This window comes from Haematobia irritans, chromosome 5 (assembly GCF_050003625.1).
Source record: "Haematobia irritans isolate KBUSLIRL chromosome 5, ASM5000362v1, whole genome shotgun sequence".
NCBI classification, from domain to species: domain Eukaryota; kingdom Metazoa; phylum Arthropoda; class Insecta; order Diptera; family Muscidae; genus Haematobia; species Haematobia irritans.
In genome coordinates, this window is record NC_134401.1 from 37,905,875 (window position 1) to 37,921,212 (window position 15,338).

At 27.2% G+C, this 15,338-nt stretch overlaps 1 protein-coding gene across 1 annotated transcript in view; it reads left to right on the forward strand.

The window, feature by feature from the left end:
- Positions 1–12,928: 12,928 nt before the first annotated feature.
- Positions 12,929–15,338, forward strand: part of blo (bloated) — a gene marked incomplete at its 3' end in the record, with an annotated part of 354,695 nt that continues 352,285 nt past the window's right edge. Inside the window, 1 exon segment of the mRNA XM_075309344.1 lies at positions 12,929–13,034.

Here is a 15,338-nt window from a genome sequence, read left to right on the forward strand (position 1 = left end):
TATTCTAAGCTTATAATAAATTCTCCTTTATAGTTCTATAGAGGATTAATTTTCCATCAACGGCTTAATAGGAAAAAGTGTTATCGCTTTAATAAAAGTAAAAAAAAAAAAACAAAAGACTTAAGAAACAAACTTTTTTTTTTATTGTTCCAAGCATTTATTCATGTTCCAAACATTTTTTTTCTAATAAATACTCCTCTATCGTTTAATAGAGGATTAATTTGCCATATTTTACACCACATGACTATAATAATTTATATTAATTTAATTTTACTGCTGACAACAACGTAACAACATGCTTCATTTTTAGTAGTTTTTAAAACTCCTAGACTAAAAAATAGAAATAGTCTAGGAGTTTTAAAAAATAGTTATTTCAGTTGCTAGCTTTAGCAACTGAAATAACAATGTTTGCCCAAAATTTCTATTATATTTGCAATACATTGTAAATTGGCGTGCTAGGCGAATTTTTGCAGTATTTCATTTCATAGGCTGGCTATGAAGTACGTAGACTAGCTAGCCAGTATGACTGCAACAGTGAATATAAATCGAACTTGGAGAGGTAACGAAATGAATGCTATAACAGCATTATTTTCAGACATAAATTGGCAATAACAACAATTGTTACAACAGCAGCAGCAACAACAACAACTTGAGCAATGTTGGTCTAACTGTGGTGGTGGTGGCGGTGGCGGAAAACAAGTTACTTGATTTAGTTAAAACGAATGTTGAAATCAAAACCAAATGACTTTTATTGCGTGAATGAGTCATAGCATTAGAGAAAATCCGAAATAAATTTTCAAACGCCAACAATCGCAGTTTGACCAGGTAAACCACAAACTAACTCAACCAGCCGGCCACCAGAGAGCAGTAGTCAATGGCAGCAATGGCAACCGGAAAATCGTAATATTTATGTTGTGCTAATAGAGAGATTATCCTTGTAATGGTAAATCTAAAACAGGCTTTCATTTGACTGAAAGTTCATTTGCTGTGATTTGCCATAATTCGGTTACCGCTTTTTTTTGTATTTAGGTTAATAGTAATACCATTGTGCTATGGGCTATGCCAATGAAAAGGCCTATTCGATTCGCTAACAGGCAATCAGATATGTTTATTGCATTTTAATGAATGATTTAATGGATTGTGGATATGTTTGTCATTGCTATAAAATTGAAATTTAATGAATTGAAATTGATTTTAATAAATTAATGGATGAGGAATAGGATAAATCAAATTTATGGTTTGGGAGTTACGACAGTGGGGCGATATGTGCGTCCTAGACGTTAAATTTGGTAATCGGTTTACATGGAAACAAAGTTTTTTCCTTGGACCTCCCCTATTCTTAGGAAAGCTGGAATTTTTTGGTTACTTTCTTGGATCCTGTTCAAAGAATAAATTTTAGATATTTGAACTATTTCAAATCAACTAAGACCTAGTTTCTAAGTCGTTTTTTGATTTATTTGAGCTCCTTAGGTTAGGTTAGGCTGAAAAGAGGATTCAGGTTCCCCTGTCTTATGTTGCCTGGCATACATCTAAGCCAGTTGTGCGCTCTAACTTCTTTCTATCGTACCCTTCTTTTATTCCAGTAACTCTGTGTCTCTAACGAATTCCTTAATTTGTTTCCGATCCCTGTTTCCAAGCTGGACCAGATCCCGAATCACCGATATGGGTAACTCTTGGCTTAGTAAAGGCAGTGCAGTGATAAAGATACTGTACCAAAGTCTTTTCATCATCGAACCACGCCCCACATGCACCATGCTCTGCTGTTCCTATTCCGGACTGCAGAGGTACCTCAATAACGACACCCAGCTAGGACGTCCTTGGGAATAATGACCCGAAGAGTCCTAATGATTGTCGTCCGCCTTTCCTTGAGTAGTTCTCCAGTCTTTTCTTATCTGGGTCACTCCTCAGTATTTTCGCTGGCCCTCCGACCGTCTTTCTATCGTACCCTTCTTTTATTCCAGTAACTCTGCGTCTCTAACGAATTCCTTAATTTGTTTCCGATCCCTGTTTCCAAGCTGGACCAGATCCCGAATCACCTCTTCACCGATATGGGTAACTCTTGGCTTAGTAAAGGCAGTGCAGTGATAAAGATACTGTTCCAAAGTCTTTTCATCCTCGAACCACGCCCCACATGCACCATGCTCTGCTGTTCCTATTCCGGACTGCAGAGGTACCTCAATAACGACACCCAGCTAGGACGTCCTTGGGAATAATGACACGAAGAGTCCTAATGATTGTCGTCCGCCTTTCCTTGAGTAGTTCTCCAGTCTTTTCTTATCTGGGTCACTCCTCAGTATTTTCGCTGGCCCTCCGACCGTCGCATTGGTCAACATGGCTTTATGTGTCTCCCTTGCCTATTCATTCAACTCAGCCTGGGTAGCATCAAATGGGTTTAATTTCTCTAAGTTCACTTTCCTATGTGCCCTAGCTTTTATCTCCAGTTTATTTGGCTTTAATTTCCCTCTTATTCCGGCACCCATATGAAGCGGATCCTGCATATTCCGAGGATTTTTGGATCATACTGTTGCATACCAATACGGCGATCGAAACGTAATGTCTGCTATTGCCTTCATAGCCCTCTGGAAATCTGTGAAAATGTTCAAAATTTTATTTCTATAGAACATTTTATTTCTATAGAAAATTTTGTCGAAATTTTATTTCTTTAGAAAATTTTGTCGAAATTTTATTTCAAAGAAAATTTTGTCAAAATGTTATTTCCAAAGAAATTTTCTCGGAATTTTATTTCTATAGAAAATTTTGTCAAAATTGTTTTCCTATCGAATATTTTGTCGAAATTTTATCTCTATAGAAAATGTTGTCAAAATTTTATTTCTATAGAAAATTTTGTCAAAATTTTATTTTTATAGAAAATGTTGTCAAAATTTTATTTCTATAAAAAATGTTGTCAAAATTTTATTTCTATCAAAAAAAAAAATTTGCCCACAATTTCATTTATATAGAAAATTGTGTAAAAATTTTATTTTTATATAGAAAATTTTGTCAAAATTTTATTTCTATAGAAAATTTTGTCAACATTTTATTTCTATAGAAAATTTTGTCAAAATTTTATTTCTATAGAAAATTTTTTAAAAATTTTATTTCTTTAGAAAATTTAATCAAAATTCTATTTCTATAGCAATTTTTGTCAAAATTTTATTTTTATAGAAAATGTTGTCAAAATTTTATTTCTATAAAAAATGTTGTCAAAATTTTATTTCTATCAAAAATTTTGTCAAAATTTTATTTCTGTAGAAAAATTTGCCCACCATTTCATTTATATAGAAAATTGTGTAAAAATTTTATTTTTATATAGAAAATTTTGTCAAAATTTTATTTCTATAGAAAATTTTGTCAAAATTTTATTTCTATAGAAAATTTTGTCGAAATTTTATTTCTTTAGAAAACTTTGTGAAAATGTTATTTCAACGAAAATTTTATCAAAATTTTATTTCCAAAGAAATTTTGTCGGAATTTTATTTCTTTAGAAAATTTTGTCAAAATTTTTTTCCTATCGAATGTTTTGCCGAAATTTTATCTCTATAGAAAATGTTGTCAAAATTTTATTTCTATAGAAAATTTTGCCAAAAAATTTTTCCTATCGCATGCTTTGTCAAAATTTTATTTTTATAGAAAATGTTGTCAAAATTTTATTTCTATAGAATAATTTGTCAAAGTTTTATTTTTATAGAAAATGTTGTCAAAGTTTTATTTCTATAGAAAATTTTGTCAAAATTTGTTTCCTGTCAAAAATTTTGTCGAAATTTTATTTCTATAAAAAATGTTGTCAACATATTATTTTTATAGAAAAGGTTGTCAAAATTTTATTTCTATAGAAAATTTTGTCAAAATATTATTTTTATATAAGATTTTGTCAAAATTTTATTTCTATAGAACAATTTTGTCAAAATTTGTTTCCTGTCAAAAATTTTGTTGAAATTTTATTTCTATAAAAAATGTTGTCAAAATTTTATTTCTATCAAAAATTTTGTCAAAATTTTATTTCTGTAGAAAATTTTGTCGGAATGTTATTTCTTTAGAAAATTTTGTCTAAAACTTTATTTCTATAGAAAATTGTGTCAAAATTTTATTTTTATATAGAACATTTTGTCAAAATGTTATTTCTATAGAAAATTTTGTCAAAATTTTATTTCTATAGAACATTTTGTCAAGATTTTACTTCCAAAGAAATTTTATTTTTGTAGAAAATTTTGAAAAGTTATTTTTTTACAAAATTTTGTATAAAAAAATTTTGTCAAATATAGAAAATTTTGTCAAAATGTTATTTCTATAGAAAATTTTGTAAAAATTTGACTTCTATAGAACATTTTGTCAAGATGTTACTTCCAAAGAAATTTTATTTTTGTAGAAAATTTTGAAATGTTATTTTTTTACAAAATTTTGTAGAAAAAAATTTTGTCAAAATGTTTTATTTCTATAGAAAATTTTGTCAAAATTTTATTTCTATAGAACATTTTGTCAAGATTTTATTTCCAAAAAAATTTGTCAAAATTTGTGTCCTGTCAAAAATTTTGTCGAAATTTTATTTCCATAGAAAATGTTGTCAAAATTTTATTTCTATCAAAATTTTTGTCGAAATGTTATTTCTGTAGTAAATTTTGTCTAAAGTTTTATTTCTATAGTAAATTTTATCAAAATTTTATTTCCAGAAAAAATTGTGTCAAGATATTATTTTTATATAGAAAATTTATTTCTATAGAAAAATGTGTCAAAATTTTATTTCTACACGCAGAGAAGAAACATGATTGTCACAATCATATTCGAAGAGCAAAATAATATGATAGGAGCTATTTTTGCGGCGACCATATAACATTTTAACCTGCAACCATGTTGGTTCAGTGAACATGGTTCTAAGAAAAATAAAATTGTCCTCATCTAAAATGTTATGATATTGATAAAAAAATTTTGTTTCCATTAAAAGACAATGGTCACGATCTAAAATGTTATGGTATTTGCCAAAAATGTTTTTCTTCCAGTTAAAAAATCATGGTAACAATCTAAAATGTTTTGATCTTTATGAAAAAACTTTTTTCATCGTCGAAAAAAAGACGCCACTTGAGAACAGAAAACACAAAATTAACTTTATTTATTTGTTTTTATTTATTTATAAACTAATTCATTGTTTATTTGTATTTATAATGCCGTTCAAGCAAACATCATATATTTTTACTCACTCTGTTTTATTTCAATGTCAACAATAAGTAATTATTCCATATTTACATCGTGCTTATCAAATGTACAAACGCGGACATCATGTAACTGCAAATAAAAATAAATGATGCATATAGCAAAATGCAGAACAAACCCCAGGTACATATTTTCAATTACACTTTCCTTTTTTGTGTTCACATAAACCCACGTGTCACTTCTGAATAAATAAATTAACACAAAACACAGTACATCCGTTTTCTCCGTCCATTCCAAGAAACAATCAACACACGACTGACGCGCAAAATGAAAATCGTGTGTACCTGCTCAATGTTTTTATAAAATTCTTTTCACTGCAAAAAAAATAAAAAAAGTAAATGGTCACGAAAACAATGTACATGGTCTTTATGGCCATGTAATGGTTCTAGACTTGTCTATACGTAACCTATACAAATACTTTTTTCCCTGCAAAAAAGTAAAAAAATTGAATGGTCAGGTACATGATTTTCCTGACCATGTAATGGTCTCAAATTCTATCATTTAAATGATAGAACATGTTTGCGGCATTTGAGAACCATTCAAATGCTTATTGCCACCATACATTTTTCTCCGCTCGAAAACTATTTTTACAAAGACAAAATACATGGTTTTCGCGGCAACCATGTCCAAACATGGTTTTTCTGTGCGTGTATCGAAAATCGTGTTAAAATTTTATTTCTATAGAATATTTTAGAGGTCACTGAGTCGTCTCTTTTATGTGGTTTTTTCAGATCAATTACCTGTCTATGGTTACTTCTAAGTAGCTTATCTTATTAGATACTGGTTATTAGATATTGGATAATTTTAGTCCTTCTAGTAAAGACACTGAAAAACGAGTTTTCTTTTCTGAGGAACGAAATTTTAGACAAGCAAAGTTTTCTTTGGACGCTAGAAATTTTCCTTCAAAAGCAAATAAAAAAGTTTGGAGACAAACGTTGAATCCATTATCATATATTTGGATAAGTTTGCTTTAAATGAAAATACTTTATAAGAAAGGAGAGTTTCGATTGTCTAAAATTTCGTTCCGAAGGAAATTATATTTTCTTTTGGTGTAGGCATAATTTTGTCTTCTTTGATTTCCTTACATCAGCTAAAATATCTAATTGGATACCAAGAGAATCTAATTATTCCAAAAATGTCGGAAATAATTGGCTACCTTTGACACGAAAATATAGTCTTCAAACGGATAATAAAGAGCATCAAGATAGTGGCTCTGGGATAGTTTGGCCCATTCCCGGCATAGCGCTTTGCGGTCTCTACACGCAGAGAAGGAATATGTTCACCTCAAACGTGTTTCAAGAGCAAAATGTTATTTTTGTATGGTGAACGTGAAATATTTTTGTCGCAAAACTGTTGTTTTCTCGGGTTGCCGAAATTAGATACATAATTTTCTAGAAAATAACATGGCTGCGACAAACATGTTGCATGTTCGTCATCCAAAAGAGCATTTTGCTCTTGAAATATGTATTGGGCCGTCATATTCTTTGTCTGGCTGCAGATGCTAAAGACCCCAAATCGGGGGGTAGATTTGTATGGGGCCTATATCAAAATCTGGACGATATGGTCCATCTTTGAGCATTGCCTGCAGTCAAAAGACGAGTTTGTGCAAAATTTCAGCATTACATCTTCATTATTGAAGACTGTAGAGCGATTACAACAGACAGACGGACATCGTTATATCGTTTTAGAATTTCTGCTTGATTAAGAATATATACATACTTTATGTAGTCCGAAATCTATATTTCGGAATGACAAACTTATACCCCCATCACCATTCTATGGTGGTGGATATAAAAAAAAAAAAAAAACAAAAATCGAAAAGTTGAAAATCATTAAGTTGAAATTAATATATGGAGAGAAAACAATATTTTTACGACAAGAGGGTCCATGTTCATTATGCTCTTAAAACATATTTGAGGTGATGGTATTCCTTCTCTGTCTAAAAGTTCTAGCCCTTGCAAATTGCAAATTTCTCACCACGACATGCAAAACCTCATCGATATATGGAAGACAACGTGTAGTTATCCACCCACAAATAAACTTTGTCAACGTTACTGCACTCATTCACATTGCATTTTGTTTGTTTTCATGGATTTCTTGTGTGAATCTTATGAATTACGAAAGCTCAGCTCAGCAAACACTTGTTGTAGGTGGAGGTGAGTCCTCCACCTGAGGTGAAAAGCTTAAGTGAACACCTGTTTTAGCATCAACAAAGCGTTGTTAAAACAAAACTCAAGAAAAACCACCATATGACAATACAAACAAATAGAAAAAAAGCTTTTTTGTTTGCCTTTAATTCACTCGTATGAAACGAGATATATGAAAAACCAAAAAATAACCAACAAATCATTATGAAAATTGGAATTAGGTGGGTGTAGATGGTGTTGCTGCGGACGCTGCTGCTGCCAAAAACCCACTGTCCAAATGTGGAGTTCATAATTTGAAATTTAAATACAATTTCGGGAATAAGCCAAACAACCAGTCCAAAGAACATTGAGAGGTAAAATAAAAAGCATGCAGGCGATTGATCATTGAATATATGGACTGAATAGCCATGACTGGATTTAGATCATGTTGGTTTTGTTCGATCTGCTTTGCTTTGCTTTGTGTAGCTGCTGTTGTCGTTTGTCTCCTGGGCTTAGAAAATGAGGTGAAAAGAGTGAGATAAGATTTATTTCAAATGTCTTCAAGTTTATATTCATATTGCAACCAATTTACTATGTCGTTTGTCTCTTGATTGTGTGCGTGAGGTCTGAATGGAAGTTATGTAGTGGCTGGAGTTTCCTGTATTATGGTCAGGAGATTATAAATTTAGTTAAATAGCATGAAAATATGTCTATAAGGTGCTATAGATAATGGACACCACTTTCTATAGAAATAAAAATTTCACAAAATTTTCTATAGAAATAAATTTTTGACAAAATTTTCTATAGAAATAAAATTTTGACAAAACATTCAATAGAAGTAAAATTTGGACAAAATTTTCTTTAGAAGTAAAATTTTGACAAAATTTTCTATAGAAATGCAATTTTGACAAAATCTTCTATAGAAATCAAATTTTGACAAAATTTTCTACAGGAATAAAATTTTGACAAGATTTTCTATAGAAATAAAATTTTGTCAAAATTTTCTATAGAAACAAAATTTTGACAAAATTTTCTATAGAAACAAAATTTTCCATAGAAATAAAATTTTAACAAAAAATTCTATAGAAATAAAATTTTGACAAGATTTTTTACAGAAATAAAATTTTGACGAAATTTTCTATAGAAATAAAATTTTGACAAAATTTTCTATGGAAATAAAATTTTAACAAAATGTTCTATGGAACTAAAATTTTGACAACATTTTCTATAGAAGTAAAATTTTGACAAAATTTTCTAGAGAAATAAAATTTTGACCAAATCTTTGACAGAAATAAAATTTTAAAAAAATTGTGATAAAACTTTCCATAGAAATAAAATTGTGATAAAATTTTCTATAGGAATAAAATTTTGACCTGATTTCTTACAGAAATAAAATTTTGACGAAATTTCTATAGAAATCAAATTTTGACAAAATTTTCTATAAAAATAAAATTTTGACAAAATTTTCTATAAAAATAAAAGTTTTAACAAAATTTTCTAAAGAAATAAACTTTTGATAAAATTTTCTGGAGAAATAAAATTTTGGTAAAATTTACTATAGAAATAAAATTTTGACAGAGTTTTCTATAGAAATAAAATTTTGACAAAATTTTCTACAGGAATAAAATTTTGACAAGATTTTCTATGGAAATAAAATTTTGACAAAATTTTCTATAGAGATAAAATTTTGACAAAACATTCTATAGAAGTAAAATTTGGACAAAAATTTCTTTAGAAGTAAAATTTTGACAAAATTTTCTATAGAAAAGCAATTTTGACAAAATCTTCTATAGAAATAAAATTGTGATAAAACTTTCCATAGAAATAAAATTGTGATAAAATTTTCTATAGGAATAAAATTTTGACGTGATTTTTTACAGAAATAAAATTTTGACGAAATTTCTATAGAAATCAAATTTTGACAAAATTTTCTATAAAAATAAAATTTTGACAAAATTTTTTATAAAAATAAAATTTTTAACGAAATTTTCTAAAGAAATAAACTTTTGATAAAGTTTACTGGAGAAATAAAATTTTGATAAAATTTACTATAGAAATAAAATTTTGACAAAATTTTCTATAGAAACAAAATTTTGACAAAATTTTCTATAGGAATAAAATTTTGACAAGATTTTTTACAGAAATAAAATTTTGACGAAATTTTCTATAGAAATAAAATTTTGACAAAATTTTCTATAGAAATAAAATTTTAACAAAATGTTCTATGGAACTAAACTTTTGACAAAATTTTCTATAGAAATAAAATTTTGACAAAATTTTCTAGAGAAATAAAATTTTGACCAAATCTTTGACAGAAATAAAATTTTGACAAAATTTTCTATAGGAATACAATTTTGACAAAATTTTCTATAGAAATAAAACTGTAATAACATTTTCTATAGAAATTAAATTGCGATCAAATTTTCTATAGGAATAAAATTTTGACTAGATTTTTTACAGAAATAAAATTTTGACGACATTTTCTATAGAACTAAAATTTTGAAAAAATTTTCTATAAAAATAAAATTTTTACGAAATTTCCTAAAGAAAAAAACTTTTGATAAAGTTTTCTGGAGAAATAAAATTTTGGTAAAATTTACTATAGAAATAAAATTTTGACAAAATTTTCTATAGAAATAAAATTTTGACAAAACATTCTATAGAAGTAAAATTTGGACAAAATTTTCGTTAGAAGTAAAATTTTGACAAAATTTTCTATAGAAATGCAATTTTGACAAAATCTTCTATAGAAATAAAATTGTGATAAAACTTTCCATAGAAATAAAATTGTGATAACAATTTCTATAGAAATTAAATTGCGATCAAATTTTCTATAAGAATAAAATGTTGACGTGATTTTTTACAGAAATAAAATTTTGACGAAATTTCTATAGAAATACAATTTTGACAAAATATTCTATGGAAATAAAATTTTGACAAAATTTTCTATAAAAATAAAATTTTTAACGAAATTTTCTAAAGAAATAAACTTTTGATAAAATTTTCTGGAGAAATAAAATTTTGGTAAAATTTACTATAGAAATAAAATTTTGACAAAATTTTCTATAGAAATAAAATTTTGACAAAATTTTCTATAAAAATAAAATTTTGACAAGATTTTCTATAGAAATAAAATTTTGCCAAAATTTTCTATAGAGATAAAATTTTAACCAAATTTGCTATAGAAGTCTAACGTTGACAAATTTTTCTATAGAAATAAATCTTTGACAAATTTTTCTATAGAAATAAAATTTTGACAAATTTTCTATAGAAAAAAAAAATTTGACAAAATTTTCTACAGGAATAAAATTTTGACAAGATTTTCTATAGAAATAAAATTTTGACAAAATTTCCCATAGAAATAAAATTGTGATAAAATTTTCTATAGGAATACAATTGTGATAAAGTTTTCTATAGGAATACAATTTTGACAAGATTTTTTACAGAAATAAAATTTTGACGAAATTTTCTATAGAAATAAAATTTTGACAAAATTTTCTATAGAAATAAAATTTTGATAAAATTTTCTATCAAAATAAAATGTTGTCAAAATTTTCTATAGAAATAAAATTTTGGTTTTTTTATTGTTGGTTTTCTATAAAAATAAAATTTTGACAAAATTTTCTATAGAAATAAACTGTTGACAAAATTTTCTATAGAAATAAAATTTTGACAAAATTTTCTATAGATATAAAATTTTAAAAATTTCTATAGAAATAAAATTTTGACAAAATATTCTATAGAAGTAAAATTTTGATAAAATTTACTATAGAAATAAAATTCTGACAAAATTTACTATAGACGTAAAATTTTGACAAAATTTTCTAAAGAAATAAAATATTGACAAAATTTTCTATAGAAATAAAATTTTGACAAAATTTGCTAGAGAAATAAAATTTTGACAGAATTTTCTATAGAAATAAAATTGTGCAAATTTTTCTATAGAAATAAAATTTTGACAAAATTTTCTATAGAAATAAAATGTTGACAAAGTTTTCGATGGAAATAAAATTTTGACAAAATTTTCCATAGAAATAAAATTTTGATAAAATTTTCTATAGAAATAAAATTTTGACAAGATTTTTTATAGAAATAAAATTTTGATGAAAATTTTCTAAAGAAATAAAATTTTGATAAAATTTTCTATAGAAATAAAATTTTAATAAGATGTTCTATCGAACTTAAATTTTTGGAACATTTTTTATAGAAATAAAATATTAACAAAATGTTCTATGGAACTAATATTTTGACAGAAGTTTCTATTAAAATAAAATTTTGACAAAATTTTCTATAGTAATAAAATTTTGACAAAATTTTCTATAGAAATAAAATTTTGGCAAATTTTTTCTATAGAAATAATATTTTGACAACATTTTCTTTTGTAATTAAATTTTGACAAAATTTTCTATAGAAATAAAATTTTGACGAAATTTTCTAAAGAAATAAAATATTGACAACATTTTCAATAGAAATAGAATATTGACCAAATTTTCGAAAGAAATAAAATTTTTAAAAAATTTTCTATAGAAATAAAATTTTTACAACATTTTTTTAAAGAAATAAATTTTGATCAAATCGTGATTAAAATTTTATTCTAGAGAATACAATTTTTTATTCTCAAAGAAAATGTACATATAAATTTCCCCAGAAAATTTTTCATAAACTTTCATGGTCTTTTACCGATTTTGCATTGCAAAACTCTTTGGCCATCTCCTCGCATTGTAGAACATTTCGATAAAACAATTTCAAGAATGTTTGGGCGATCAGGTTTCGCCTGTTTACGCTTTTCTGACGTTATTGTTGCCGAGTGTCTTTTGTTGTTGGCGTTGTGTTGTCGCTTGCTGTTGCAGTAACTTCAAAAGATCAAATCATTGATATTATATGTATGGGGAACGTGTGGATGGTGCTTGGTGGCAGCAGCAGCAGCAACAGCAACAACAAATGCTGCTGATGGCTCTGCTATTACATTTGCTGACGTTATTTTCAACTCTTGTGGTTTTTGGTGTTGTAATGTAAAGCAATAATGAAAAATTCATTCTCAAATTTTCTTCTTAAGTCTATGACAGAAATGGACCAACAACAGCAGACAGCAGCAACTGCAACTTGATTCGTTTTTTTTTGCTTTGTATAATGACCGGCTAAAGAGAGTGGTGAATTTTCCAAACTGCTAAGGTACTGTAAAAATTTTTGCCAACAAATTCTCATAAGTATAATGATATTGAGAGTAATGATCATTATGATCATCGATAATGATATTGTTAGTTTGGCTGTCGTGCTAACTTTTTCTTGTCCATTTTATTAATAACGTTTGAAGAGCTCCCACTTGAAAATCTTGAAACAAAAAATTGACTTCTTAAGTCGCAGAGGTGGTGAATTTTGAATATGTAGTACTTGGAGCCTCTGATTGTGGTGGGCCGATTGAATTGAAAGACCGAAAAAAAGCGGCGAAAGAAAGGTGATGGTGGTGGCGGTGGTGATGGCGATCGAAGTCGTTAATGCTGTTTGTTGCTGGTTGTTGTAGTAGTTGTTGTTGATGCAAACAGCAACAACTACTATAGACGGCTTAGAGCCTCATCTGTGAGCGTAAACAGTCTCAATTTAGACGTGTTCGGATTAACTTGTGCGCGCGCTTGTTAAAAAGTCGATGTGTTGTTGACGACGACGACGACAATGAAGTAGGCGAGAAGACGAAAAAGAAGAACTGTTAGTAAACGTTATATTCAAATAGCAAAAACAAACAAACGAAAACAGCAACAACAACAACCCCTCCCTAAACCACCCAACGAAAGACAAAACAAAAATATTAAGAAAAGAAATACAAAAAAACGGAATAATAAACAAACGAAAAAAAAAATAAACAATATTTGTTTGTTTACAACACAAATTTTTGTTCAAGTGTATGTTAGAAAAGGAAAGAAATTTCGAAATAGTTTTGTGTGCAAAAAAACTAATAATACACTATAAAAAATATTTGGAAGAAGTAAAAAAAAATTAGAATTATTTTAAGATATTTTTTTTGAAAGAAACGAAGAAGTTGGAAGAAGTAGATTTATTTTAAAATATTTTTTTTTGCGAAAGAAACGAAATATTAGCAAGTAAAGGCATCCTAAATTGCATCAGGTCGCAGCTCATATACTCTCCTTCTCATGGATTTGAATTTGCTCTGGAAAATCTAACTAAGAGCTGTAGTTCAATTAAAATTGCTCATTATTTTTACTCAAGAAATAATACTGAAAGTCGTTGTAAGTAGGGTCTATATCAAAATATTATCCAATATACAGTGAAACCTCTCAAACTTGAACACTCTGAAAAGCGGACATATCTCTAAAGTGGACAGTTTGCTATAGTGTTACATTAAAATATATTACTATACAGTGAAACCTCTAATAAGTCGTGGGTATCTCCTTCAGAAAGGTTTCACTGTTTCTGCTTTCACTTCAAGATTTTTTCAATTGAAATCTTAATTGAATAAAAAAAATATTAAATTGCATTTAATTATTTTTTTTTTAATCCAAATGAAAACTAATCACAAAAATTAATGGAATCAATTAAAATTGAAATTGAATTGAATAAATCTTTTCGCCATTGAAGAAATCTCAATTAAACATAATTGATTCTGGGCTTTGAAAACTTGCCAGATATTGACCATCTTCTAAATTAATTTAATTTAATTTTAATTAATTTTTGACTCCATTTGATTTTTGGAAAAATCAGAAATCAAATCTTCAGCCCACGCCTTTACAGGCAGCGATCTAGTTGAAATTTCGACATTTCAAAGAAATAAATATCACCAAATTTTGCCAATTAAATTTCTAATTGACACAATTAATTTTTTGATAAAAACGAAATCAACCACAAAAATTAATTGTATCAATTAAGTTTTTTAATTGACTTGCTGATTGATACAAAATCAAAATTTAATTGTATTAATTTCGTGGTGAAAAAAAACACCAGTATATTCGCAATTAAAATTTTAATTGATTTGTAAATAATATTTAATTAAAAATGTAAATGATTCAATAAATTTTTTTTAATCAAAACAAACATGAATCACAAAAATTAATTTTATAGCCTAATTTTTTAATTGGAAATTAAAAACTAATTGGATCAATTAATAGAATCACCATACGAAAAAATTTTTTTGCCTCAAAAATACCCTTAATGACTGACGCTTCCCAATTTCTAGCAAATTGTAAGTTCAGCCAGGCCAAATCTTATGTACCTTCCACCATGGATTGCGTAGAAACTTCTACTAAAGACGGTCATCCACAATTAAATTACTTGGGTTGCGGCCGATGGCAAGGCATCTTAAAACTTTTTAACATCATCTTCTAAATTGTAAGTTAGTTCATACGGGATATATAGTAGACAAAAGAAAGGTCGATTAAATACGTATATATTCAGTTCTTGACTGGTATATATAGGGAAAAAATAATTACGAACCGATATGAACTTTTATGCGGTAATTATAGAGCCAGAACTGAAATAAGGGGGTCGATTTATATGGGGGCTATACACAATTATGAACACGAGTCTACCAAAATTGGCAGATTTTTTACTGTTTGGTAGTCTGATTGGTAGAATTCTTGATGTTTTGGAAGATTTTGCAAAATATTCCTCTCCAACTATTTATATAACATTTTGATAAAATTTTCTACAGAAATAAAATTCGGACAAAATTTTCTATAGAAATAAAATTTTGACAAAATTTTCTATAGAAATTATATTTTGACAAAATTTTGTATAGAAATTATATTTTGATAAAATTTCCTAAAGGCATAAAATGTTGACAAAATTTTCTATAGAAATAAAAGTTTGACCAATTTTTCTATAGAAATAAATTTTTGACAAAATTTTGTATAGAAATTATATTTTTACAAAATTTCCTAAAGATATAAGATGTTGACAAAATTTTCTATAGAAATAAAATTTTAACAAAATTTTCTATAGATATAAAATTTTGACATAATTTTCTATAGAAATACATTTTTGACAAAATTTTGTATA